This window comes from Procambarus clarkii, chromosome 62 (genome assembly GCF_040958095.1).
Source record: "Procambarus clarkii isolate CNS0578487 chromosome 62, FALCON_Pclarkii_2.0, whole genome shotgun sequence".
Classification (NCBI taxonomy): Eukaryota; Metazoa; Arthropoda; class Malacostraca; order Decapoda; family Cambaridae; genus Procambarus; species Procambarus clarkii.
Window position 1 is genome coordinate 6,750,108 of NC_091211.1, and position 26,331 is coordinate 6,776,438.

Genomic DNA, 26,331 nt, shown 5'->3' on the forward strand with positions numbered 1-26,331 from the left:
AAAAACAAGGAAAAGGAAAAAGAGATCCGGCATAATTGGAGAAGACAGCAGCAGAAGCATAAGGCCCCAAAAGGACAGAGGACTGACCCATGGAGCATCATACTCCGGCAGCCGCCCACCAAGCCCCCTTACGACGACAATGGGCCAGATAGGGAGGGGGGACTATGTAGACAAGTGAGCTGTTGTTGAAGGAGGGAAGAAGGTGGCATTGGCTGGCTGGTGTGTGGCAGCCACTCGTCATTGTTTTGACTCACCAATCCAACTTAGTGGTTCGTTATGGTGAACAAAACATGCAGATACAGTGGCACCTCGACTTACGATTGCCCCGACTTACGATAATTTCTAGTTACGATGTAAATTTGATCGAAAAATGCGACTCGACTTACAATAGTGTCGTCAACTAACGATATTTGTTGGTACACGTTTTGGTCGACCGAGCGCGTGGTTCCCGGTCACGCGGGCTAACCTGCCTCAGTTTACTAGAGCTGCCCGCTTAGTGACAATCAGGCCTATAAGAAATAACGTTTTTGTGGTGCACACAGAAATCACAATTGCGTGATGCATCAAATGAACAAATCCAAAAGGGCCATGACGAGGATTCGAACCTGCGTTCGAGAGCATCCCAGACGCTGCCCTAATCAACTGAGCTACAACATGATAAAAGGAGTTGAAACCGAAGTTCTACTGAACTTACATTAATCCTTAACCCCTTAACTGCGTTGCCTCCAAATGTGACACCCCCGCAGTGCGCAGGAAATAAATTCTCTGGAAAAAATTCTTTTTTCTTTTTAAAATGTCAAAAACCCTTCCCTCAGTATGGTCAAAAGTCGAAATTGTACTTACTTTGGCTGCTATGGGGTCCGGAAGTTGGGGCGTGACGTCATCATTCCCCGTGCGCCCGTGCCATAAGATCTCAGGGGCAGTGGGGCGCTCGGGGCGGGGTGCGCGAGTTGCCGCAAATATATTTTCGTTCATTTTTTGCGCACCTTTCCAAATACATTTTCATTGTTTTTATGTGCCAATCCAATGTATAATGAACACGTACACTATAATATCGCAGTACAACATCCGTACTGTCCGTAGACACTGTGTTACGTGCATGAAACTTGAGTATACATATGCAGCACATATTTACTATGTATCATGCTAATTTGTGTATATATACAATCTATTTACACACTATACACTGTCACACACTATATACATTTACCATCAACACATTCAGAACATCGCGTAGCAGCTGCTTCGTATGGGCCAATAGCAGCTGCCTCGTATGGGCCAATAGCAGCTGCCTCGTATGGGCCAATAGCAGCTGCCCCGTATGGGCCAATAGCAGCTGCCCCGTATGGGCCAAGAGCAGTTGCCTCGTATGGGCCAAGAGCAGCTGCCTCGTATGGGCCAATAGCAGCTGCCTCGTATGGGCCAATAGCAGCTGCCCCGTATGGGCCAATAGCAGCTGCCCCGTATGGGCCAATAGCAGCTGCCCCGTTTGGGCCAATAGCAGCTGCCTCGTATGGGCCAATAGCAGCTGCCTCGTATGGGCCAATAGCAGCTGCCTCGTATGGGCCAATAGCAGCTGCCTCGTATGGGCCAATAGCAGCTGCCCCGTATGGGCCAATAGCAGCTGCCCCGTATGGGCCAATAGCAGCTGCCTCGTATGGGCCAATAGCAGCTGCCCCGTATGGGCCAATAGCAGCTGCCCCGTATGGGCCAATAGCAGCTGCCTCGTATGGGCCAATAGCAGCTGCCTCGTATGGGCCAATAGCAGCTGCCTCGTATGGGCCAATAGCAGCTGCCTCGTATGGGCCAAGAGCAGTTGCCTCGTATGGGCCAATAACAGCTGCCTCGTATGGGCCAATAACAGCTGCCTCGTATGGGCCAATAGCAGCTGCCTCGTATGGGCCAATAGCCGCTGCCCCGAATGGGCCAATAGCAGCTGCCTCGTATGGGCCAATAGCAGCTGCCTCGTATGGGCCAATAGCAGCTGCCTCGTATGGGCCAATAGCAGCTGCCTCGTATGGGCCAATAGCAGCTGTCTCGTATGGGCCAATAGCAGCTGCCTCGTATGGGCCAATAGCAGCTGCCTCGTATGGGCCAATATCAGCTGCCTCGTATGGGCCAATAGCAGCTGCCCCGTATGGGCCGATAGCAGCTGCCCCGTATGGGCCAATAGGGGTCCGTCTAATTACCACAAGCTACCACAAGCTACACAAGCTTCAGAAAGCTTCCTGGCAATACGTTAGTAATGAATAAATATGATATGTTAGGTTAGGTTGACCTAACCTAACCTATCCTAACCTAACCTAACCTATCCTAACCTAACCTAACTTAACCAAACCAAACCTAACCTAACCTAACCGACGCTTGGATCGTCGACTTGATTTGGCGTCACCAGCTTTTTATTTTCGCCTAATTTCTTTATAAAAAGATACTTTTTCAGATTAAAATTATGTTTTTTCGTGTTGTACATTCAGCACCAACATTATAATGAGTAAATATATCATATTTATTCATTACTAACGTATTGCCAGGAAGGTTTCTGAAGCTTGTGTAGCTTGTGGTAATTAGACGGACCGGCCAATAGCAGCTGCCTCGTATGGGCCAATAGGAGCATTTGGCCATGAACACATTCAGAACACCTCAAGTGAGAGCAGCCACACCCAGTCAGTCTCCCTCACTCCAACATCTTACTCGCCAACATTGTTCCTCCCACCATATTGTTATAGTTCTTATTACACATGTTCTATATAGCTATCTACATGTTTTATTTACCAGAACTATGCAAGTAAGCCGGTATTGTGTCCAAACAGAACAGTGGCCACCATACACTGCATGAAAAATCACACAGCAGACGACGCTACGATTACGTCACCTCCCTCACAAAAATAGCTCCTCTCAACATTCTCCTGTTGCTGTTCTTACACTATATACACACACTATATATACCCATGTACATATGTGTTGCCCATAGCGAACCACTAAGCTAGTATGGTGAGCAAAACAAGAGTGGCAGCCACACACACACACAATAAACTGATACACACAATAAACACACAATAGACTGATAGAAAAATGAGGGCAGTAATCAGAGGCAATGTATCGGAATGGAGAAATGTCACAAGTGGAGTACCACAGGGTTCAGTTCTTGCACCAGTGATGTTTATTGTGTACATAAATGATCTACCAGTTGGTATACAGAATTATATGAACATGTTTGCTGATGATGCTAAGATAATAGGAAGGATAAGAAATTTAGATGACTGTCATGCCCTTCAAGAAGACCTGGACAAAATAAGTATATGGAGCACCACTTGGCAAATGGAATTTAATGTTAATAAATGCCATGTTATGGAATGTGGAATAGGAGAACATAGACCCCACACAACCTATATATTATGTGAGAAATCTTTAAAGAATTCTGATAAAGAAAGAGATCTAGGAGTGGTTCTAGATAGAAAACTATCACCTGAGGACCACATAAAGAATATTGTGCAAGGAGCCTATGCTATGCTTTCTAACTTCAGAATTGCATTTAAATACATGGATGGCGATATACTAAAGAAATTGTTCATGACTTTTGTTAGGCCAAAGCTAGAATATGCAGCTGTTGTGTGGTGCCCATATCTTAAGAAGCACATCAACAAACTGGAAAAGGTGCAAAGACATGCTACTAAGTGGCTCCCAGAACTGAAGGGCAAGAGCTACGAGGAGAGGTTAGAAGCATTAAATATGCCAAAACTAGAAGACAGAAGAAAAAGAGGTGATATGATCACTACATACAAAATAGTAACAGGAATTGATAAAATCGACAGGGAAGACTTCCTGAGACCTGGAATTTCAAGAACAAGAGGTCATAGATTTAAACTAGCTAAACACAGATGCCGAAGAAATATAAGAAAATTCACCTTCGCAAATAGAGTGGTAGACGGTTGGAACAAGTTAAGTGAGAAGGTGGTGGAGGCCAAGACCGTCAGTAGTTTCAAAGCGTTATATGACAAAGAGTGCTGGGAAGACGGGACACCACGAGCGTAGCTCTCATCCTGTAACTACACTTAGGTAATTACACTTAGGTAATTACAATGAGGCTACCTCAATTCTCGCCCTCCCTCCCTCATCAAAATTCCTCCTTCCACAATACTACGCACAACGCTAATTATAACCACAATCCTGCTATTATCACAATCCTGGTCACTAATTCCTGTAAATGAGTAATTGACCACACGTTTATTTTGAAAAGGAACCTAAGAAATCATTTGAAGATTCCTAGATGAACGAAATAATGCTGTGGTGCTGTGGCTAGCGCTGTGAACATCGTGAACAGCATTGAATCACTGATATTTGAACATTGTACCCAGTCATTATCACACTCAGGCTTTAATATAACACTATCATAGCTAAATAATACAAGTTATATATATATTTTGACATTATTAGGCGATGCTGTGGTCACATGCTGAACAGCAGTGCTGTGCGCTCATGCTGCGAGCGCCAGCCTTGGTTGTTCACACACTACAGAGGCTCCCACACCCGGGAATGTGGACCACGATTTTTTTTAAAGATGGCGTCTGTTTACAAAAGCCCTGAGGAAGCTGATGTGAACCCCATGTAGCCGCGGGAGTTTTGAATGGAACGTGAAAAATACAAATACAGTACCCGGAGGCGCGTTGCGCAAACCAGATGTGAGCCTGCAGGCTCGTTGCGCAGTTTAAGGGTTAACAAGCTAGGGGTATCCTTGTTCCCCACAGGCACATGTAATTTTGAAAAAAAAAAAAAAAAAATTCTTGCTAATCTGTTGTGTTCACTGATCAAGGGAAAAATAATAAAAAAATCGTAAGTGGTATATATTGCCCGCTATGGGCGGGGAAGTCTGGCAAAAAACACGCGCTGACTCAGCGGGCGTCCCAGGCGGTCTGTTGATCGCCAGCTGTCAGGCCAGAGTTGCCACAAAGAGATAATTACCTAATTATTTCAATGTCTCTGATTGATTTTTCGTAGTTTTTTTGCTGTAATATTATTCAATAGTGTGTAGTTTGATATATTTATATAATAAAATGAGTGAATCATCGCTGTACTCAAAAATATGGTGTGCATATTGTTGATTCAATTATGTTCATCAATCAGTGAACAAATACTTTGTCAGTTATTACACTATATACACAGGTTATATATAAGTATCTGCATGTTTTGTTCACCATAACGAACCACTAAGTTGCTATTATGAGTCAAAAAGTAACGAGGAGTGACCGCCGTGTACCAGCCAGCCACTCCCTTCCTCCCTCACCTCACCTGACTTGCCACCATTCTCCACCCACCATACTGTTTTTGCTTTTATATACAGACGTTATATATAAGTATTTACATGTTTTGTTCACCATAGCTGTACATCTAAGCTTGTATGGTGAGTAAAGGCACAATGACGTAGGACCTCACACAGTCAGCTGATGGCTGCTGCCCTCAAGGCCAGACGCACTAATATTTCTCCTCCAACAATACTGTTTGTGGTGTTATTACGCTATATACACACATTATATATAAATATCTACCTGTTTTATTCACCATACTTGTACAAGTAAACTGGTATGGTGCTCAAAGACCATCGTGGTAACCAGTAAACAACACCGTCGTCTGCACGACGCCACCGCCCTCACCAAAATGGCGGCTCCCAACCTACTCCTCTTGCTGTTTATACCCTCTATACACACGTTATATATAAGTATCTACATTTGTGTTCACCATAACGAACCACTAAGCTGGTATGGTGAGTGCAGTCAATAAAAGGTGGCCACACACACAGTCAGAAGACATCGCCACCACCCTCCCTCCCACAGCATTACTCCTCCCTCCATGGCGCACAGCGCTAAATATCACCACAATCCTGCTATTATCAGAACCCTGGTCAGTTTTATCACAATCAGGGGTCTTCTGTAATAATATAATCGCTACATAATAGCATGAACAAGTATACTATGGTATTTTTAGGCGATGCTGTGGTCACAAGCTGAACAGTAGTGCTGTGAGCTCATGCTGCGTGCGTCAGGCTTGGTAGCTCACTCAATACTGAGGCCCCACTCGGGAGTTTGGCCCACGATTTTTTTTTAAAATGGCGTCTGTTTACAAGAGCCCTGATGAAGGTGTGGTGAACCCCGTGTATCTGTGGGCCGTTTAAATCTTCCGTAGTACTCCAACACGTCACATGACGTGATGCGCATTTTTTCGGTAAGTTACTCAACACGTCATATGACGTGTTGCGCAGTTTAAGGGTTAATCATACAACTTACGATTAAGGCAGCGTCTGGGATGCTCTCGGACGCAGGTTCGAATCCTCGTCACGGCCCTTGTGGATTTGTTCATTTGATGCATCACACAATTGTGATTTCTGTGTGTAATGAAGTAAGGGCGAAGAGGAAGAACGGCCAATTGACATAGCTAAAGTGCATGGGGGGAGTTGTGTAAAACCCTGGTTTGTGCCTCGGAGAGGATGCAGGATCCAGTAAGTTCAGTAGAACTTCGGTTTCAACTCCTTTTACCATGTCGTAGCTCAGTCGATTAAGGCAGTGTCTGGGATGCTCTAGGACGCAGGTTCGAATCCTTGTCACGGCCCATGTGAATTTGTTTTTGTGGTGATTTTTTGCTTTTTGAACATAAAACTGATTATTATATATCGTGCCATGGGTCCCAAGAAAGTCAGTGGTAAGGTTCAACATATAAAAACACATGAAATAATGACCATAGAGGAAAAACAAGAGATCATACGTAAATATGAAAATGGTACTAGTGTTGTTGAAGTAGCTAGGCAGTACAATAAATCTTCAGAGGAGGAGGAGGTGGCAGCATTGGAGGATGTTCCTTCCTCATTAATTAAGAAAATGTGTACAGTATGGGAAGGACTGCAAAGTTTTGCTGAAAAGAATCACCCAGATAAAGCTGTAACAGCCCATTGCATTGATCTTTTTAATGACAATGTGATGCTTCACTACAGACAAGTGTTGGAAAGAAGGGAAAAACAATCTTCAATGGAACGATTTCTAGTGAGAAAATCAAGCAATGAGCCAGAAGCAGGTCCCAGTGGTATGCAGGCAAAACGTGCCAGTGTGTGTACCCCAGAGAAGTCCTTACTGCCTGATGTTATAATGGAAGGGGACTCCTCTTCCAAATAGTAACACCTCTCCTCCTTCCCCCTCCTCACCATCCATACGCCATCAAGAGTCCTCCATAAAGGTAACATAAACATATGTACTGTATTGTAGTTAGAGAAAAAAATTGTATTCAGTATAAAATGTTTTTTTAAGTTAGTATTTTTGAGGGTGTGGGTGTGAGGGTACTCACACTCAATCAGTGTTTGTGCTGTTATTACACTATACACACAACTTAAAAATAACTAATAACTATCTACATTTTTTGTGTTCCATAGTGAACTACAAAGATTGTATATTCAGAGTTTATAAAAACAGAACAAGAATCCAAGGTCAGCCTAGTGGCAAACAGCTGAGTGTGGGGCTGTGGAATTTGGGTCAGGGGTTGACCCAAATACATTTTTACATAATTATTTCAGTATCTGTGAATGTCTCCATTCACAGACACTCCCTCACAGATACAACCTCATCTTCTAATTCAAGTACTTTTTCTTCAAACATTTTTATCATGTCCTCAATGGTCTTTAACCTGCCAAGAAAACCATCTTTCATTATATCTTGTGGCGAGAATCCTTCGAAATATTCATCCATTGGTGTGTTTACCTTCCCCTTGTTGGCGGCCATCTTCGTTATTAACGCTCTTTTGCTTTGGAATATAAACTTTCCAACATATAATTTTCACTCACTTTCACCTATTTCTTGTATCTTATTTACCTTTCACCTTCCCTATACCTTTATGTAACCTGGGACACCATTTACAGCCCTCAACCTGTTCCCAACATTTAGGAAATTTGATATTCCTGGAGCCTGATGCAGAATGACTCGTGCTTCCTGGCGCTGCTAAATTGAACCGAGTGCATAAGTACATGCAAGAACGGATATCTTACCTATATCAGTAACAGTGCGTAAGTATTGGCCAGGACAGATATCTTACCTGCAGTGCATAAATCTGGCCAGAGCAGATAGATATTGGTAAACTTGAACACTTCTGAACTCCCAACACTCTCAGTCTCTTCGGTCGCAGCAATTGAGATCAAAGTGCTCCTTAGTTTGCAGGCCGCTATGGTCAAAAGGCTGCCATGGTCCACAAACCACTCTCAGTCACAAGCTGCTGTGTGAGAGAAAGAGGAGGGATATGAAGAGTCCACAGAGCATAACGTGAGTTCAAAATATATATCGTATGTATGATACACTTTCAGCTGTTTAAATTTGTTCTATATTTTACATATAATTATTTATACATGTCTTAGGTTCGGTTAAGTTATTCCACAGCAACCTCTCTCCACCACTGGTACCCTACAGCAATATCTTCCCCACCACCACAGTGGGACTGGTACCCTACAGCAATATCTTCCCCACCACCACAGTGGGACTGGTACCCTACAGCCTATCTTCCCCACCATCACAGTGGGACTGGTACCCTACAGCAATATCTTCCCCACCACCACAGTGGGACTGGTACCCTACAGCAATATCTTCCCCACCACCACAGTGGGGCTGGTACCCTACAGCAATATCTTCCCCACCATCACAGTGGGACTGGTACCCTACAACAATATCTTCCCCACCACCACAGTGGGACTGGTACCCTACAGCAATATCTTCCCCACCATCACAGTGGGACTGGTACCCTACAGCAATATCTTCCCCACCACCACAGTGGGACTGGTACCCAACAGCAATATCTTCCCCACCACCACAGTGGGACTGGTACCCTACAGCAATATCTTCCCCACCACCACAGTGGGACTGGTACCCTACAGCAATATCTTCTCCACCACCACAGTGGGACTGGTACCCTACAGCAATATCTTCCCCACCACCACAGTGGGACTGGTACCCTACAGCAATATCTTCCCCACCACCACAGTGGGACTGGTACCCTACAGCAATATCTTCCCCCCACCACCACAGTGGGACTGGTACCCTACAACAATATCTTCCCCACCACCACAGTGGGACTGGTACCCTACAGCAATATCTTCCCCACCACCACAGTGGGACTGGTACCCTACAGCAATATCTTCCCCACCACCACAGTGGGACTGGTACCCTACAGCAATATCTTCCCCACCACCACAGTGGGACTGGTACCCTACAGCAATATCTTCCCCACCACCACAGTGGGACTGGTACCCTACAGCAATATCTTCCCCACCACCACAGTGGGACTGGTACCCTACAGCAATATCTTCCCCACCATCACAATGGGAACTGTTATGGTACCTGTTACAAATTTGCTACCACCCCTTGAGGGTGATTAGAATATTATTACAAAGTTCATTTAACCCTTAAACTGCTCAAAATGTCTTATGATGTGTGACATTGCGCTCAGTTTTTTAAAATTTACTGAAACTCTTTTCAAAAGTTTTGTGCATAATCTACTAGCTAAATGCTCCAACTTTGTGTAACAGTGTAACTTGAAAAACAAGAAAATAAAAAATAATTATAAAATTGAATATTGAAATCTTCAGATTTTGAAATCAACTGCAAAATATAAAATACCACCAACTGTTCACTCAGTGCTATTATTCTCTCAGAATAGCATATGATCTTCATTTTCGTATATTTAGAATACAGTATACGTTTTCAGTATAGTTTACTGTAAAAAAAAAATTGTCAATATGGCATTTGATATACAGTGGTACCTCGCATAACGATTGCCCCAAAAGACGAATATTTTGGGTAACGAACGGCCCGATCGGCGTCAAATCGTCCCGTATGACGAACGCTGGTTTGAGTAACGTCAACACCACATGGTGGGGTCGCGCTGCTGCTTGCACATTCTTAGACGCCTCCGACGATGCACATAAATTATGTTGTTCTTGTTTAAAGATGCTAATGATGCTGGGATATAAAAGGGTGACTGCTGAGATGTTGCAAAGCATTGACGTTTTTGTAGGAAAAAAGAAATGAAATATCTGATACACAACAAATGTCAAAAAAGTTCGTTCGGTGTTCGGCAGGTAGGCTGCTCCATTATAACAATCTTTCTTTGTTTCAAATGTGTTCCATTTGTTTTTTATTTGTCATTTACGTCTCAATAATGGAGAAGCCTACCTTACATACACTGAATAAACCATTATGACATTTTCCTTTCTTCAAATGTGTTCAATATTTATTTTTCATTTGTCTTATAGCAAAAGGTTCGTTCGGTGGTCGGCAGGTAGGCTGCTCCATGTTTCTTACATACAAAAAACGTAAATAATAAAAAATATGAAGAATTTTGAAAACCAGTACAAATGTCAAAAATGTTCGTTCGGTGGTCTACAGGTCGACTGCTCCATGTTTCTTAAAAAAAAAAAAAAAACGAAAAATAAAAGAACTGTTGAAACAATTTGAAAAATGGACAAATGTCATAAAGGTTCGTTCAGTGTTTGTCAGGTAGGCTGCTCCATTATTGAGACGTAAGTGATAAATACAAAACAAATGGAACACATTTGAAACAAAGAAAGATTGTCATAATGGAGCAGCCTACCCAACAAACACTGAACGAACCTTTTGCTATAACGAATATGAAAGACAAGGGCTGCTGGCTGGGTTAGTAGTGCATGAGCAACCATTTGTAGCACACATGCCTCTGGCTCTCAAACACCTGTCCCACACGGTGTTGAAAGACTGTACTCAGTCAGTGCAATTCAGACCCTATTGTTTGAAGAACATAAGGGTCATAACATTGGTGAAGCTAGGCGCAATAAGGGCTTAACACAACGGTCGGATGCCTGTGATACAGCACCTATGAGGATGATACAGCGAGCATATCCAGGTGTAGCTCTGAGCCCCACCCTTGCCATCTCTAATGTATATAGATGATACATAGATGAATCGTTTTCTGCGTTCAGTGATGATGCATCTGATACAAGTAGCATAGATGAACAGTGTTAGCGGCTTCCATGGTGGTGGTGTTCATTGATATTTTTAAGAATACCTGAATCTTTTCCTGACTGATGGACACTCTTTGAGGCTAGCTGAATCTCTTCCTGACTGATGGACACTCTTTGAGGCTAGCTGAATCTCTTCCTGTGTGGGACCTTACAAAGCGATCTTTTCAAGACTACCTTACAAATTGAGCTTTTCCTATAATCGTTTCAATACTACTTTATGCTTTACAAGCTTGGCTACATACCACCTACAAGTACTAAAGCCTAGGGTGCACGCGAGTGCGTTATTTGCAAGCACACAGAACGATGAAACAGGAAACAAAAATCTATCTGTAGCTGGTGCAAGGAGAGCAAAGTCGCGCTGTGTACCATGGACTACTTCGTTGACTATTACGCACCTCCAAAGTACTGAGTGTGTAATACAGTGTGTTACTGTGTAAATAGTATGTGAAACTGTACATATTGTAATATTAGTGCATTTTTACCACGTAATATTGTGACAATAAACATTTATTGTGGACACATTACTGACACATGTATCACAGTTTCATGGAAAATTATGAACATTCTACTGTATACATATTGTAAAGGTCACAAATATGCATCATATACGATAAAAGAAACAAATAAAACCGCATTGGAAATGCATAGGAAAAATATTTGAAAATATATTTGTGGCAACACGCGGTGCTTGAATGGCCTGCGCGACCGTGTCTGGGAGCTTCACACACTGGCGACCAGCCCCTGATGACGTCACAGCGCACCTTGTCCACGCCCTCACAGCCAAAGTAAGTGGAATTTGGTAATTATTTTTACATAGACATGTTCAGGGACGGTAATTTATCATTTTACAAAGAAAAATTATATTTTGGGGAACATTTGATGTCATGCACACTAGGGAAATTTCACAATAAACACAGTGCATCACACTGGTTACATGGGGGACACTCGTTTTGTATGACGTCCGTTTCACATGACGAACATGGAACGGATTAAATTCGTTATGGGAGGTACCACTGCATGTGCAAATTTGAACAAAAAAAAATTTATAACTCCAAACGTTTAGAATTCGTGAAAAATTAATTCTATAGGGATTGTAGAACAGACAGCTGTGGACACTATATGTAAAAATGGTGCGAATCGATCAGAACCTAGATTTTTGGATACTGAAGTTGAAATTCTAGTTATATATATAATTGAAGTTGAAGTTATAAAAAATGAATAAGGCAGTTCTAATTCATGAATTTACTTGTATGTTGTAATAAACATTGTTTGGCATTCGTACTCATATATGTGAAAGTTGTAGGCCACTGTGTGTTAAAATGAAGTCAAGAAAAAATACACCCCCCCCCCCACAAAAAACAAAATATAGGGATAATTATAATGATTTAGGGGACATATTTAGGGTATACTTTATATAGGAAAAAAGCCCTAATCTGGTCCCTAATCATCAAAACAACCATTGAGGGGAAGAGGCAGGGAGGGAGGGAGGGGAGGGAGAGTGAGAGGAGGGAAGAGTGGGGGTGAGGGAAGAGTAGAGGTGAGGGGAAGAGTGGAGGTGAGGGGAAGAGTGGAGGTGAGGGGAAGAGTGGAGGTGAGGGAAGAGTGGAGGTGAGGGAAGAGTAGAGGTGAGGGAAGAGTGGGGGGGTGAGGGAAGAGTGGGGGGGTGAGGGAAGAGTGGGGGGGTGAGGGGAAGAGTGGGGGTGAGGGGAAGAGTGGGGGTGAGGGGAAGAGTGGGGGTGAGGGAAGAGTGGGGGGGTGAGGGAAGAGTGGGAGGTGGAGGGGAAGAGTAGGGGTGAGGGGAAGAGTGGGGGTGAGGGAAGAGTGGGGGGTGAGGGAAGAGTGGGGGGGTGAGGGGAAGAGTGGGGGGGTGAGGGGAAGAGTGGGGGGGTGAGGGGAAGAGTGGGGGGGTGAGGGGAAGAGTGCGGTGGTGAGGGAAGAGTGGGGGGTGAGGGAAAGAGTGGAGGTGAGGGGAAGAGTGGAGGTGAGGGAAAGAGTGGAGGTGAGGGGAAGAGTGGAGGTGAGGGAAAGAGTGGAGGTGAGGGGAGAGTGGGGGTTACCTTACCTTGGGGTTACCTTACCTTGAGGTTACCTTGAGGTGCTTCCGGGGCTTAGCGTCTCCGCGGCCCGGTCGTCGACCAGGCCTCCTGGTTGCTGGACTGATCAACCAGGCTGTTGGACGCGGCTGCTCGCAGCCTGACGTATGAGTCACAGCCTGGTTGATCAGGTATCCTTTGGAGGTGCTTATCCAGTTCTCTCTTGAACACTGTGAGGGGTCTGCCAGTTATGCCCCTTATGTGTAGTGGAAGCGTGTTGAACAGTCTTGGGCCTCTGATGTTGATAGTTCTCTCTCTCAGAGTACCTGTTGCACCTCTGCTTTTCAACGGGGGGTATTCTGCACATCCTGCCATGTCTTCTGGTCTCATGTGATGTTATTTCTGTGTGCAGGTTTGGGACCAGCCCCTCAATTATTTTCCACGTGTAAATTATTATGTATCTCTCCCGCCTGCGCACAAGGAAGTACAGATTTAAGTCGGTCCCAGTAATTTAGATGTTTTACTGAGTGGATTCTGGCAGTAAAGGATCTCTGCACGCTCTCCAGGTCAGCAGTTTCTCCAGCTTTGAAAGAGGCTGTCATTGTGCAGCAGTACTCCACTCTAGAGAGCACAAGCGTTTTGAAAAGTATCATCATCGGTATAGCATCTCTAGTGTGAAAAGTTCTTGTTATCCAACCTGTCATTTTTCTTGCAGTTGTGATGGCTAATTTATTGTGTTCTTTAGAGGTAAGGTCTTCCGACCTGAGTACACCCAGATCCTTTACATTGCCTTTTCGTTCTATGTTATGATTTGCCTGAGTTTTGTACGTGGTTTCCGTTTTTATATTTTCATTTTTTCCATAGTGCATGAGTTGGAACTTATCTTCTTTAAACACCATATTATTTTCTGTAGCCCAGAGAAAGACCTCATCTACATCTGATTGGAGGTTTGCCGTGTCCTCCATGTTGCCTACTCTCATGAAGATCCTAGTGTCATCTGCAAAGGATGATACAGTGCTATAGGTTGTGTTCTTGTCTATGTCCGATATGAGGATGAGAAAAAGTACTGGAGCAAGCACAGTACCCTGGGGGAATGAGCTCTTCACGGTTGATGGGTTGGATTTTATTTTGTTGACTATTGGGTTCAGTTAGTCAGGAAATTGTAGATCCATCTGCCTATTTTTCCAATAATTCCTTTTGAACGCATTTTATGTGCAATAACACCATGGTCACATTTATCAAAAGCTTTTGTGAAATCTGTATAAATGACATCAGCTTTTTGTTTGTCTTCCATGGCATCTAATGCCATATCATAGTGGTCCAGCAATTGCGACAGGCAAGAGTGCCCTGTTCTGAAACCATGTTGTCCGGGGTTATGGAGATGCTGTGATTCCATGTATTTTGTGATCTTACTTCTTAGCACTCTCTCAAAAATTTTTATGATGTGCGATGTTAGTGCTATCAGTCTGTAATTTTTTGCCTCTGCCTTATTTCCTCCTTTATGGAGTGGTGCTATCTCTGCTGTTTTTAGTATGTCTGGGATAACGCCAGTATCTAGGCTTTGTCTCCACAGAATGTGAAGGGCCTGCGATAGTGGTTTTTTACAGTTCTTGATGAATATAAAGTTCCAAGAATCCGGGCCTGGTGCAGAGTGCATAGGCATACTGTTTATGGCTTCTTCAAAATCCAGTGGGGATAGGGTGACGTCTGATATATGATTTGATGTTGGTATCATATCTATGAAAAATTCATTTGGGTTATCAATCTTTAGTGCGTTTAGTGGCTCGCTGAAAACAGAGTCGTACTGCTTCCTCAGTAACTCGCTCATTTCTTTGTTGTCATTGGTGAAAGTTCCATCTCCCTTTTGCAGGGGCCCAATACTAGATGTGGTTTTTGATCTTGATTTTGCATAGGAGAAAAAATATTTCGGATTTCTCTCTATTTCACTGATAGCCTTTTGCTCTCTTTGCCTCTCTTGGGTTTTGTATGATTCTTGTAGCTTGAGTTCAATTGTTCCTATTTCTCTACCTAACCTTCTTCGCCGTTCTTGAGATAGGGTGCGACTCTCAATTTGTTCCGCGATTCGTTTTCTTCGCCTATACAGTACAACCTAGATTCAACGTACCCCGATTCAACGAATCTCCGGCTAGTTCGCACACTTTTCAGGCCGGATTTACTCACCCGGTTCAACGAACAATGGTTCGCCGAAGCGGGGGATGTTCGGATTTGCTTACGATGTCAAGACAGAGTTCACAGACAGGTGGAACACTTTCACATCCTATCACAGATTACAATTATTAATTCCTTCATATGACAAGTTCAATCACACAAGTGGACCACACAAGTGAACCGCACATGTGGTCCACAAGTGGTCCACAAGCTTACGATGTTGGGACAGAGTTCACAGTGGTAGAAAACTTTACCATACCATCACAGATTACAATTAATAATTCCTTCATATGACAAGTTGGATCACACAAATGGACCACACAAGTGGACCACACAAGTGGACCACAAGTGGTCCACAAGCTTACGATGTTGGGACAGAGTTCACAGAGTGGTGGAAAACCGTTTCATTCTATCACAGATTACAATTAATAATTCCTTCATAAGACAAGTTGGATCACACAAGTGGACCACACAACAAGTGAATCATATGAACCAAACACCAGCCAGAATGGTCCACAAGAAGTGACGCATATTAACCAAACACCAGCCAGAGTCGTCCACACAAGTGAACAACTGAGTTTCAATGATTTTCGTTCACCGATTTGTGGCACACATATCTTTGAAAATTAATTTAAAGGCTGAAGCGTGAATAGGTAGCTAATATGTTGAAATCTTCTTATATACATTTTCTGTGATGAAACAAGACGAGTGAGGGTGGACAGATAAGGGAATACTGTACAGTAAACCTCACTTTACAATGAGGTTTCACTCACTTTCGTTTGTGTTGTCATAGTTCAGTGACATGGCTTTGAACGTTTACATTAATAAATCATTTCTAAAACTGGTGTTTTAATAACTCTTTATTATCCTAATTAAACTAAACTAAATAAAACCAAAAATATACTGTAATAAGGTAAATATCTCCTATTTGAGAAATTATTCATGTTATTGGCAGCACAACTCCAGCACGAGTTGACAGGTCTAATCTCTGTAATTACCTAAGTGTAATTACCTAAGTGTAGTTACAGGATGAGAGCTACGCTCGTGGTGTCCCGTCTTCCCAGCACTCTTTGTCATATAACGCTTTGAAACTACTGACGGTCTTGGCCTCCACCACCTTCTCACTTAACTTGTTCCAACCGTCTACCACTCTATTTGCGAAGGTGAATTTTCTTATATTTCTTCGGCATCTGTGTTTAGCTAGTTTAAATCTATGACCTCTTGTTCTTGAAGTTCCAGGTCTCAGGAAGTCTTCCCTGTCGATTTTGTCAATTCCTGTTACTATTTTGTATGTAGTGATCATATCACCTCTTTTTCTTCTGTCTTCTAGTTTTGGCATATTTAATGCTTCTAACCTCTCCTCGTAGCTCTTGCCCTTCAGTTCTGGGAGCCACTTAGTAGCATGTCTTTGCACCTTTTCCAGTTTGTTGATGTGCTTCTTAAGATATGGGCACAACACAACAGCTGCATATTCTAGCTTTGGCCTAACAAAAGTCATGAACAATTTCTTTAGTATATCGCCATCCATGTATTTAAATGCAATTCTGAAGTTAGAAAGCATAGCATAGGCTCCTTGCACAATATTCTTTATGTGGTCCTCAGGTGATAGTTTTCTATCTAGAACCACTCCTAGATCTCTTTCTTTATCAGAATTCTTTAAAGATTTCTCACATAATATATAGGTTGTGTGGGGTCTATGTTCTCCTATTCCACATTCCATAACATGGCATTTATTAACATTAAATTCCATTTGCCAAGTGGTGCTCCATATACTTATTTTGTCCAGGTCTTTTTGAAGGGCATGACAGTCATCTAAATTTCTTATCCTTCCTATTATCTTAGCATCATCAGCAAACATGTTCATATAATTCTGTATACCAACTGGTAGATCATTTATGTACACAATAAACATCACTGGTGCAAGAACTGAACCCTGTGGTACTCCACTTGTGACATTTCTCCATTCTGATACATTGCCTCTGATTACTGCCCTCATTTTTCTATCAGTCAGAAAATTTTTCATCCATGATAGAAGCTTACCTGTCACCCCTCCAATATTTTCCAGTTTCCAGAACAACCTCTTATGTGGAACTCTGTCGAAAGCCTTTTTTAGGTCCAGATAGATGCAGTCAACCCAACCATCTCTTTCCTGTAATATCTCTGTGGCTCGATCATAGAAACTGAGTAAATTCGATACACAGGATCTTCCAGATCGAAAACCATACTGTCTGTCTGATATTATATCATTTCTCTCTAGGTGTTCTACCCATTTAGTTTTGATTAGTTTTTCCAATACTTTCACTATTACACTTGTCAATGATACAGGTCTATAATTGAGGGGGTCTTCCCTGCTGCCACTTTTGTAGATTGGAACTATGTTAGCCTGTTTCCACCCGTCTGCTACGATTCCTGTACACAGGGATGCCTGAAAGATCAGGTGAAGTGGAATGCTGAGCTCAGATGCACATTCTCTCAGAACCCATGGTGAAACGCCATCTGGGCCAGCTGCTTTGTTCTTACCGAGCTCCTTGAGCATTTTTTCCACTTCGTCTCTAGACACCTCTATGTGTTCTATGTTGTTCTCTGGAATTCTTATTGTATCTGGTTCCCTAAAGATTTCATTTTGTACAAACACACTTTGGAACTTTTCGTTTAGTGTTTCACACATTTCCTTTTCATCTTCCGTGAATCTATTTCCCATTTTCAACCTCTGAATATTATCCTTTACCTGCAATTTGTTGTTTATGAATTTATAGAATAGACCTGGTTCTGTTTTACATTTGTCCGCAATCCCTTTTTCAAAATTTCTTTCTGCCTCTCTCCTCACTGCCGTGTAGTTGTTTCTCGCATCTTTGTATCGCTGGTATGTTTGGGGGTTCGGCCTCTTCCTGTATTGATTCCAGTTTTGTGTCTTTCGGTCTCTAGCCCTCTCGCAATTTCTATTGAACCAATCCTGTTTCCTAGTTCTGCATCTCTGTTTTGGTATAAATTTTTTTGTGCCTTTATCATATATTTCACAAAACTTGCCATACATCTCATTCACTTCCTTGCCTAGCATCAAGTCTGTCCAATTATACTCACTAAAAAAATTTCTAAGGTCACCATAATGTCCTCTCCTGAAGTCTGGTTTTTCAACTGCTTCAACCTCCTTATTTTCTTCCAGCTTATAACGCATTGCATACTTTATTCCCAAAAAGACATGGTCACTTTTACCCAAGGGAGGAAGGTACTGAATGTCAAATATCTCTTCCTCCTTCCTGGTAAATATCAAATCTAGCATGGAGGGAACGTCCCCTTCCCTCATCCTCGTAGCTTGTTTAACATGTTGATACAAGAATGTTTCCAGGATGAGGTCTACAAATTTACAGGTCCAAAAATCTTCTGTTTTAGCTTCATATGCTTCCCAGTCTATGGATTTCAAGTTGAAGTCACCGACTATCAACAGTCGTGATCTATCGTTATCCGCTCTTGCTATAATCTCTCTCATTATTGTTATAAGACCTTCACGTTTACTATCTAGCTCCTCCTTTGACCATGTGCTGCTTGGCGGTGGACTATATGCATTTATCATCATTAGTTTATCATCCTCATAGCAGATCTCTAGTGCTATTATGTCAACTTCTTGTGGATTGGCAGTCATTATTTCCTTCACCTTTAGGTGTTCTTTTACCAGCACAGCAACGCCACCGCCTTTCCTAATTTTTCTGTCCCGTCTCCAAATTGAGTAGCCCCTTGGGAATATGACCTCATTTAAAATTAGATCTTCAAGTTTTGTCTCCGTGAGTGCAACAATGTCTGGTGTCTGCAGCTGTATTACATCACTTAACTCCAGTATCTTCGATCTCACTCCATCTATGTTGGTGTATGCAATCTTCAGGAACTTGTTCCCCCTCTCCTTATTCTTCACTCCCCCTCTCTCTATTGATTTTGTTGGTTTGCATTTATGTACCACTTTACTGGTTTGCCTACCCCTATCACTTTGTAGAAAAAAGAATTTATTTCTTCTTCATTCCTGCTCTCATTTAAATGTTTTGCCTCGGCGAGGTTCAGTTTCAGCTTCTCTCTATCTTCTTTTGAAAGATCTCGTCTTAATGACCACCCTTTCCCATCCTCATCCCTTTGCAATTTTCTAGCATTCCTTAGTACTTCTTCCATCTGTTTGGCACCGTTTAGGGTGATCCTCAAAGGTCGATCTTTCCCTTTTACGTACCTGCCTATTCTCCTGTAGTCGCACACATTCTCTCTGTTTGTAAGACCTTCCACGAGGCCAACAATTTTATCTACTACTTTAGCTTCTTCTACAGCTCTTTCTGACCTAGATGTTATCGCCTTTTCTTTGCAGCCAAAAATGATCAGAGACTTACTCCGATCAACTGTGTTTTGCACCAACTTCGGGTTAGATTTGATACCTGATCAACCAGGCTGTGACTCATACGTCAGGCTGCGAGCAGCCGCGTCTAACAGCCTGGTTGATCAGTCCAGCAACCAGGAGGCCTGGTCGACGACCGGGCCGCAGGGACACTAAGCCCCGGAAGCACCTCAAGGTAGCCTCAAGGTAGGTAGATGCCAATTCTTTCCTCACTTCTAGCCTAATGTTTGTTTTATCTTGGTTGCTGCAGTGTTTGACTTCCTTTACTGCTTCTTCTATTTTTTCCTTCTCCTTGACCACTTGTGCATAAGTGAGTTGCATATCTTTCTTGCACTGTTCTATTCCCTGTGTAACTTCCTCCATCTGTGCTGACAAAAGCTGTTTCTCCTGTTGAATTTCCTTACCTAACCTATTGTAGTCATTTATGTTTAAATTTACTTAACTTCTTCCAAAGCTATTTTTAAGAGTTTATTTTCTTCTTCCATGGCTTTGCAATTTGTTTCCAATTGATTCTTATCCTTGCGCAAGTCTTTCACTAAACCCTCAAGACATAAAACTTTGCTATTCAAATGGTCATTACTTTCTTTCAATTTACTAATTATTTCTACATGAGAGTTCACTATAGTATCTAAATTTACCAACTTGTTATGTAGACTACTAATATCAATGCTTTCTTCATTGAATCCCTCAAAATCAAGCTCTGTTTTGTTTTTCCCCTTGCCAGTGGCCATCTTGAATGTTCTTCTCTGCACTGTAAACACTAGGGCAACTTTTTCTCATCCGATTTTTCACTTCCCTTAGCACTTTCCTGTTATCTCACCTATTTTTCAAGAGCACTATACCTTTATGTTCTCTGGGACACCACTCACTACCATCAACCTGTACTACAATACTTAGGATTGTTGAAATATGCTGGAGCTCCTCTGCTGCAAGTGTTGACCCTAGGGGTGTCACCTTTTGAATGTGTCCATACAACACCATGCTTGTTGTGTTCGATTTCGTCGCCACAGTTCAGCGATCTACGGCTTCAAAATAATAAAATTAATAAATCAGTTCCAAAGTATTTTTTATAGCTCTTATTATCGTAATAATGTTGCTAAACTAAATATGTAACCCAAAAATATATAATTTGATGTAAATTGAATATTTGAGAGAAATATATGTTACTGGAAATCGAACACAACACCAGGCAGTGTTTTGTTCGATTTCGTCACCACAGTTCAGTGACCTACGGCTTCGAAATAATAAAATTAATAAATCAGTTCCAAAATAAGTATTTTTTATTATCGTAATAATGTTGCTAAACTAAATATATAACCCAAAAATATATAATTTGATGTAAATCGAATATTTAAGAGAAATTTATGTTACTGGATCAGGCTTAAACACCAGCCTACTGAAGGGTATACGTATAGACTTAGTCTGCGTTCGTACAGTATGCACCCAGTGCCCTTAGCTTTGTCTGCGATTGACGTACAGTATTTATCTGCCGGTGGAAGAATAATTGTGGAATTGACCATTTTTTTACTACAGCTCTTTGGTTATAAAACAAAATGTCTCAGGGGCTACTAATAGTGCCTTATTAATGCCAAAAATGAAGCAATATTTTGCAAGAACTAGTAGCAGAAAATCAACCAGCACGAGAACAGCCGTACCCAACACGAGAACAGCCGTACCCAGCACGAGAACAGCCGTACTCAGCACGAGAACAGCCATACCCAGCACGAGAACAGCCGTACCCAGCACGAGAACAGCCGTACCCAGCACGAGAACAGCTGTACGAAGCACGAGAACAGCCGAACCCAGCACGAGAACAGCCGTACCCAGCACGAGCACAGTTGTACCCAGCATTGGTACAACAGCCATACCCAGCACAAGCACAGTTGTACCCAGCACTGGTACAACAGCTCAGAAGCAGCTGAACCCACAGCAGCAGCGAGCACCAGCAAAGCTGATGCGAACATCTAAAAACATCGTGTGCAGCGTGAACAGTTAGAACAAGTGTTAAATTTAAGTGTGTACAGTGTTAAAATTAAAGTTGCAGTAATTTTAGTGTACAATAGTTTTCATATACTGTATTGTAGTACTCAACATACAGCAGAACTACTTTTAATCAACACAGTGCTAACGGCATAATGCACTGCAGTACGTATTTAATGTAGAGCATTCACAACTTCACGAAACTTCAAGATGGACATAACTTCAACAATAAGGTAAATTTATGAATTACAGTATTTTTTAGTAGAGAAGTAATATATAGGTAGAGTATGTAATATGATAATGCATTTTTATTGTGTACAAGAAAAAAAAAGACACTGACACAAACGCCTCCTGAAGGTCACCTCTTGTAACGAATCCAACGCTCCAACGAACTAGGGTTGGTCCCATATAGTACGTTGAATCGAGGTTGTACTGTATAGGGAACGACGTTCCCGTTCCAATCTGCATCTCTTTCTCTTTTTTCTTAGGGGTATGCGGTTTGAACATATTTCTAGTGCTACTGAGCTTATTTTTTCCAGTCACTGGTTCAGGTTTGTATTTTCTAGCTGTTCTACCCAGTTTATTTCTGTGAAGTCCTGGTATATTTGCTCCCAGTTTATCTGTTTATTATTAAAGTTGAATTTGCTGAAATCTCCTCCACCAAGAATCTGGACTGGTTTTGAAGGTCTATTCCCCATGGTTGTCAGAACTTCAATTAAGTTGTGATCTGAGTAACAGGTATTTGTAATCATTATGTTCCCGATCAATTCATCATTATTAGTGAAAATGAGGTCCAGTGTGTTCTCCTATTTGCTGGTTTAAGGCAAACCTGTCGCACATCCGTAGCAGGTCATTTGCATGTGCCTGTTCATTTAGGCTACTTCCTGGTACTCTTTCTGATATTACTGTATTAGCCAGGTGCTTCCATTTCAGGGGCCGTAGGTTGAAGTCCCCAAGTAGGATGATGTTCGGAGCTGGATTTGTGTGGTTTTCCAATCAGTGTTCTATTTTCATTAGTTGGTCTTTAAACTGTTGAGGGTTTGCCTCCGGTGACTTATATACAAGGACAATAACTACATTTAGGATCTCTATTTTGATTATCAGCACTTCCACCATATCATTTGAGGTGTTTAGCAGCTTAGTACAGATGAGTGTCTTTGATGTAGAGGCTGACCCCACCCTGAAGCCGGTGTGTTTCCTATCACATCTGAAAAGATTGTACTCTGAGATCCATATTTCACCATCTTGGTAGTCCTTTGTGTGAGTTTCCGTTAGGGCTGCAAACATTGCATTCGCCTCATGAAAGAGACCATCTATAAAGTGAACTTTGTTGGATTTGCGTGTTTTTATACCCTGGATGTTGGCAAATATAAATGATGTTATCGTGTTAGTGGAAGTGCTGGATGCTTTACTTGGTGTTAATATCTGAGGCTCTGGTAAGGAGGCCACTGTGTTTGCGTCCTCTCTAGCATTTGACCGAGTTGGTGGTAGAATCTGGTCATTTTTAGCCATTGTTCTCTTCCTCCTCTTGCTAAAAAATTATCCTGGTCGATGGGGTAGTGGCTGTTTTCATAGTGGCGGTCTGTCAATTTTATTTGCCTGGTACCTCTTATATGAAAAGCTGGACATTCAGCATTGAAGCACTTTCCTGTCCAAAGAGTTCTTGCAAATTTCTGGTGAAAGAATTCACAGCTTTTTGGTACATTTATCTGTATTGAGGAGGTTTATGCACTTTCTAGGGTGATCGTACTTACATGTTCCATTTGTTCTTCCAGATATCTCATGTTTACAGGTAGCCCATTTGTAATACCAACAGATTTTAGGGCCTTGTTTTGTTTGTTTCCCTTTGCCAGGGACCGCACTCTGCTGCAGCATCCCCGACACTGTGCTCTGCTCCGGCTCCATCAACACCGCGCTCTGCTCCGGTACCTGTGACACCGCGCTTTGCTCCGGCGCCATTGACACCGCGCTCTACTCAGGCATCCCCGACTCCCCGCTCTGCTCAGGCGTCCCCGACTCCCCGCTCTGCTCGGGCGTCCCCGCTCTGCTCAGGCGTCCCCGACTCCTTGCTCTGCTCAGGCGTCCCCGACTCCCCGCTCTGCTCAGGCGCCGCTGCCACCGAGGGAGGGAAGAGAGGGAAGAATAGAGGTGAGGGGAACAGTGGGGGTAAGGGAGGAGTGGCAGTAAGGGAAGAGTGGGGGTGAGGGGAAGACTGTGGATGATGGGAAGGGTGGAGGTGCGGGGAAGAGTGGAGGTGAGGGGGAAGAGTGGAGATGAGGGGGAAGAGTGGAGGTGAGGGGAAGAGTGGAGTTGAGGGAAGGGTGGTGGTGTGGGGAAGAGTGGAGGTGAGGGGAAGAGTGGGGGGTGAGGGAAGAGTGGGGGTGAGGGAAGAGTGGAGGTGAGGGGAAGAGTGGAGGTGAGGGGAAGTGGCAGTGAGGGGAAGTGCCAGTGAGGGGAAGAGTGGAGGTGGGGGGAAGAGTGGAGGTGAGGGGAAGAGTGGAGGTGAGGGGAAGAGTGGCAGTGAGGGGAGAGTGGGATGAGGGAAGAGTGGGGGGTGAGGGAAGAGGGGAGGTGAGGGGAAGAGTGGCGGTGAGGGGAAGAGTGGAGGTGAGGGAAGAGTGGGGGCTGAGGGAAGAGTGGGGGCTGAGGGAAGAGTGGGGGCTGAGGGAAGAGTGGGGGCTGAGGGAAGAGTGGGGGGTGAGGGAAGAGTGGGGGGTGAGGGAAGAGTGGGGGGTGAGGGAAGAGTGGGGGGTGAGGGAAGAATGGGGGGTGAGGGAAGAGTGGGGGGTGAGGGAAGAGTGGGGGGTGAGGGGGAAGAGTGGAGGTGAGGAGAAAAGTGGAGGTGAGGGGAAGAGTGGAGGTGAGGGAAGAGTGGGGGGTGAGGGGAAGGGTAGGGGTGAGGGAAGAGTGGCGGTGAGGGGAAGAGTGGAGGTGAGGAGAAAAGTGGAGGTGAGGGGAAGATTGGAGGTGAGGGGAAGAGTGGAGGTGAGGGGAAGAGAGTAGGTGAGGGGAAGAGTGGAGGTGAGGGGAAGAGAGTAGGTGAGGGAAGAGTGGAGGTGAGGGGAAGAGTGGAGGTGAGGGAAGAGTGGGGGGTGAGGGAAGAGTGGGGGGTGAGGGAAGAGTGGGGGGTGAGGGAAGAGTAGGGGGTGAGGGAAGAGTGGGGGTGAGGGGAAGAGTGGGGGTGAGGGGAAGAGAGGAGGTGAGGGGAGGAGTGGAGGTGAGGGGAAGAGTGGAGGTGAGGGGAAGAGTGGAGGTGAGGGGAAGATTGGGGGTGAAGGGAAGAGTGGAGGTGAGGGGAAGAGTGGAGGTGAGGGAAGAGTGGAGGTGAGGGGAAGAGTGGAGGTGAGGGGAAGAGTGGAGGTAAGGGGAAGAGTGGAGGTGAGGGGAAGAGTGGAGGTGAGGGAAGATTGGGAGTGAGGGGAAGAGTAGTGAGGGAAGAGTGGGGTGAGGAAAGAGTGGGGGGTAAGGGAAGAGTGGGGGGTGAGGGGAAGAGTGGAGGTGAGGGGAAGAGTGGAGGTGAGGGGAAGAGTGGCAGTGAGGGGAAGAGTGGAGGTGAGGGGAAGAGTGGAGGTGAGGGGAAGAGTGGAGGTGAGGGGAAGAGTGGCAGTGAGGGGAGAGTAGGATGAGGGAAGAGTGGAGGGTGAGGGAAGAGTGGAGGTGAGGGGAAGAGTGGCAGTGAGGCGAAGAGTGGAGGTGAGGGAAGAGTGGGGAATGAGGGAAGAGTGGGGGGTGAGGGAAGAGTGGGGGGTGAGGGAAGAGTGGGGGGTGAGGGAAGAGTGGGGGGTGAGGGAAGAGTGGGGGTGAGGGGGAAGAGTGGAGGTGAGGAGAAAAGTGGAGGTGAGGGAAGAGTGGGGGGTGAGAGGAAGGGTGGGGGTGAGGGAAGTGGCAGTGAGGGGAAGAGTGGAGTTGAGGAGAAAAGTGGAGGTGAGGGGAAGAGTGGAGGTGAGGGAAGAGTGGGGGGTGAGGGGAAGGGTGGGGGTGAGGGAAGAGTGGAGGTGAGGGAAGAGTGGAGGTGAGGGAAGAGTGGGGGTGAGGGGAAGAGTGGAGGTGAGGAAGAGTGGCAGTGAGGGGAAGATTGGGGGTGAGGGGAAGATTGGGGGTGAGGGGAAGAGTGGAGGTGAGGGAAGAGTGGGGGTGAGGGGAAGAGAGGTGAGGGAAGATTAGGGGTGAGGGGAAGAGAGGTGAGGGAAGATTAGGGGTGAGGGGAAGAGAGGTGAGGGAAGATTAGGGGTGAGGGGAAGAGTGGAGGTGAGGGGAAGAGTGGAGTTGAGGGAAGAGTGGGGGGTGAGGGAAGAGTGGGGGGTGAGGGAAGAGTGGGGGTGAGGGAAGAGTGGGGGGGTGAGGGAAGAGTGGGGGGGTGAGGGAAGAGTGGGGAGGGGTGAGGGAAGAGTGGGGGGTGAGGGAAGAATGGGGGGGTGAGGGAAGAGTGGGAGGGGGGTAAGGGAAGAGTGGGGGGTGAGGGAAGAGTGGGGGGTGAGGGAAGAGTGGGGGGTGAGGGAAGAGTGGGGGGTGAGGGAAGAGTGGGGGGGTTGAGGGAAGAGTGGGGGGGTGAGGGAAGAGTGGGGGGGGGTGAGGGAAGAGTGGGGGGTGAGGGAAGAGTGGGGGGTGAGGGAAGGGTGGAGGTGAGGGAAGAGTGGGGGGTGAGGAAAGAGTGGGGGGTGAGGGAAGAGTGGGGGGTGAGGGAAGAGTGGGGGGGTGAGGGAAGAGTGGGGGGGTGAGGGAAGAGTGGGGGGGTGAGGGAAGAGTGGGGGGGTGAGGGAAGA

General features: G+C 44.5%; 1 protein-coding gene across 2 annotated transcripts in view; it reads right to left on the bottom strand.

The window, feature by feature from the left end:
* The window catches only part of LOC123766599 (zinc finger protein 271-like), a 96,292-nt gene that overhangs the window by 48,609 nt on the left and 21,352 nt on the right, over positions 1-26,331 (bottom strand). The window contains exon 2 of one of the 2 annotated variants that reach the window (XM_069308163.1): positions 8,068-8,244. The gene's annotated coding sequence lies outside the window, so the exon portion shown is untranslated. The remainder of the gene's footprint in view (positions 1-8,067; positions 8,245-26,331) is intronic. The other variant, XM_069308164.1, reaches the window with a different exon arrangement.